Genomic DNA, 3,203 nt, shown 5'->3' with positions numbered 1-3,203 from the left:
CCAACATATGCTTTACTTTGTAACTGTTTCTACTTCCAGGCGCGGAGTGATATGCAAGCTTTCACAAAATGATCGGGCGTCATAGCAGTTATGTATACGCTCATTATACAACAGTTGGGAACCAATCAGATCGCTGGATTTAGGTCCCCCGTTGTATAAATGTATATATATATATGCATATCATATGGTCCCCGTGGTCTGGGGGGGGGGACCAACCAAGGATCTGTTAGGGGCTGATCGTGGTCCCACGTCGACGCAGCCCAAGAGGGTCTACGGACCCCTCACGTCCTCGCGGACCCTCCTTGCGTCCACAGCAAGGGCCTGACGCGCGCCTCCCCGATACGTTAACCCTCCGTCGAGGCGACGCAGCAGCGAGGGCTGTGATTGGTCAGCTCGCTAAAAGCCGCCGCAGAACCGAAGCAGGTTCACGACTGCCTGGAAGCGTCTGCGGGTTCATCGTTGCGTCGATGTGGAACCATAATCAGCCCTTTAGCCGGTGGCTAATAAGCAATAGCATTGACCCCTCTCATGTAGGGGGCGGACGCAGAGACACTCAAAGCCCCGTACCCTGCAGGGCGAAGCACTCCTGGACGGAGAGGGGCGCCCCCAGGAGGGGGGGGGGGGGGGGTCGGCCAGGACCTCCTCCCCTCCGGTCTCCTCCTCCATCATGTGACCACAGCCACAGCCCGACGAATTACAGTTTGCAATTCGTAAACACAGAGAAAGAGAGAGATTTGATTTAGATTTTTCAAAAACACCTTTTTTTACAATCAACCGAGAGTACAATACATCAGGAAATGTGCTATTTGTTCAGTCTTTAAAAAATGTTGGTTTATCCAACAAAATCCTGTGCAAAGTGCAACTCATCATTTTCAACAAAGCAAATAATATTATTGTAACACCGGCGCTGTTTAAAAGCATCTACATCCCCAAACGCCTTATAAAACGTATACTCCAGCCAGACTCTGGCTCTGAGATGAGATAAACAACGGTCTTGGGGAACAAACAGCCGTTACCGTTATCAAAGACATCCGACGACTCGTTGGAACAGCCAGAGCTAAAGTCCCTCAGGCCCGTTTCGTCATTCCTCTCCTCTCTGTTTCAGTCGAGCTATCCGTTCACCAGCTCCACTGCACTGAGGCCTTCAGCAGCTTTGTGAGAGACGGCATAGAGGAGGTGGACCCCCGATGCGGTCACCTTAAACAACGGTCTCTCCTTCAATTCCAGACGACCCAGGACAGCGTCCATTGGGCTCCGGGGACGGGGGTTAAGGCTTATTCATTGGAGGCTTCTTTTATGTTAAAGGATGGTATGGATGTGTGAATGGTTTTACTATGTCTTATTTATCTTTATTTATATTCCTATTTATTAATTAATTTCAACTTATCTGCCAGCACTTATCTTTACCCTGTGTGTTTTTAATACTTCTTGCATGATTTTACCATGTTTTATGCTTTTACCATGTTTTTATATATATATATGTATATGTGTGTGTGCAATTTTGGGGTTCCTTTATTTTTCACCCATGACTTCTACTGAGATTGCAGTGTGCTCCTTTTTATTCCTATATTTTGTATAAATGCGCATGATTCACTATTAATGAGAGGATGTGTATGGATGGGTCTGGATGCGTGTGCGTGTGTGTGTGTGTGTGTGTGTGTGTGTGTGTGTGTGTGTGTGTGTGTGTGTGTGTGTGTCTCTTGTTTTGCCCTCTACCCCCAGCACCTTGCCAGGGTTGACAGATGGTATAAACTCCTCTCCATCAAACCACGCAGACGAGAAGTTGCAGTTCACTCTTTATGGTGAGGTGAAGTAGGGTAAAACTGAGGAATGGAAGTACAGCATTTCTAGGGTGACCAGATTTGAGTTTGTGAAAAAGAGGACACTTCGTCGCGGGGGGGGGGGGGGGGGGGGGGGGGGGGGGGGGGGGGGGGGGGGGCGAAAACATGGGTAAAACATGGGGGGGGGGGGGGGGGGGGGGTGGGGGGGGGGGGGGGGGGGGGCCTACGTACTTCAGTGGGGGTTTCATTCCGTCTATACACGGCACCTTCTCAACGAGCACATGAGATCGGTCGCCCAATGACAGACTCTCTCTACAGTCAGCTCGCGCAAGAAGGTGGAACGTAAGGGAGATACCATTTCCAGAACTTGGAAGGCCGTAATAACCATAGACATATACAATGGTAATAACTAGTAGGTTATGTGAAAGACCCAGAAACACAAATATGCGACGAGGCAAAAAAAAATAAAAAGATAATAATAACAATAATATATATATATTTTTTTTTTTTGCGACGAGGCAAAATACCGGACGTTTTTGGAATCCCTGCCGGACGCATTTTTTAGGTCTCGAAAAGAGGACATGTCCTGGAAAAAGAGGACGTCTGGTCACCCTAAGCATTTCAGTATGAGAATGACAGAATGCTGTAAAATTAGCTTAGCTACTAAGTTAGCTTGCTAACGTAAGAATATCCATCCATCTAATTTGTTTACAAAGTTTCCTTAATCTTATTATACATCAAACCCCCTTAACATATCAATACAGATAACGTACCAACGATGCTTACAAAGGCCAACTTGAAACCAGAGGAGACGCAATTATGAAGACGAGTGTGAGTACCATGCTTTCCGATCAAGTGAATGTAGCGTAGTGGAGTGCAAGGCATGCATATCAGAACGTATTCCAGAAAAATACCAAAGTTCGCCAGTAGATGGCATCACAGGACCATCAATAGACTGAATTACACTGAAGACTGAATTACACAGGAGAAAACATACATGTAACAGAACACATGTGTTTATATATATATATATATATATATATATATATTTATATATATATACTCCTATGCGTGTGTGTGCGGGCGGGGTCCTCAGATCCCCCCTTTTATTTACTCTGATGTACTTTTCATCCTTTCCAATAGAAGTGTGTTTCTATGGGCCCGTTGGCTGTGTCACCGTCAGCAGTTACCAGGGACCGTCCTGCCGTCGCCTCTACCCACCACGGGACCACCACCCTCTCCGGCTACCCACCACGGGACCACCACCGTCACCGTCAGCTGGAGGCCTACCTACACCAATCGCACCAACACCACACAGCCACACTACCACGCACACAACAGACGCACGCTACCTCCCACACCTACATCCCGTTATAGACCCCCCAGCCTTCAGTATAGACCCCCACACACCCACCATCACCA

At 47.6% G+C, this 3,203-nt stretch overlaps 1 long non-coding RNA gene across 1 annotated transcript; it reads right to left on the bottom strand.

Annotated features, from left to right (window-relative positions):
- Positions 1 to 209: 209 nt before the first annotated feature.
- Positions 210 to 2,779, bottom strand: LOC130378136 (uncharacterized). The gene is made up of 3 exons (XR_008894523.1): positions 2,555 to 2,779; positions 1,726 to 1,823; positions 210 to 1,151 (listed from the first exon to the last, which is right to left on the bottom strand). It is a non-coding gene; the product is annotated as an uncharacterized LOC130378136 (long non-coding RNA).
- Between the last annotated feature and the right edge of the window lie 424 nt (positions 2,780 to 3,203).

This window comes from Gadus chalcogrammus, unplaced genomic scaffold, assembly GCF_026213295.1.
Source record: "Gadus chalcogrammus isolate NIFS_2021 unplaced genomic scaffold, NIFS_Gcha_1.0 GACHA067, whole genome shotgun sequence".
Taxonomy (NCBI): Eukaryota; Metazoa; Chordata; class Actinopteri; order Gadiformes; family Gadidae; genus Gadus; species Gadus chalcogrammus.
This window is presented reverse-complemented; position numbering and strand designations above follow the sequence as displayed.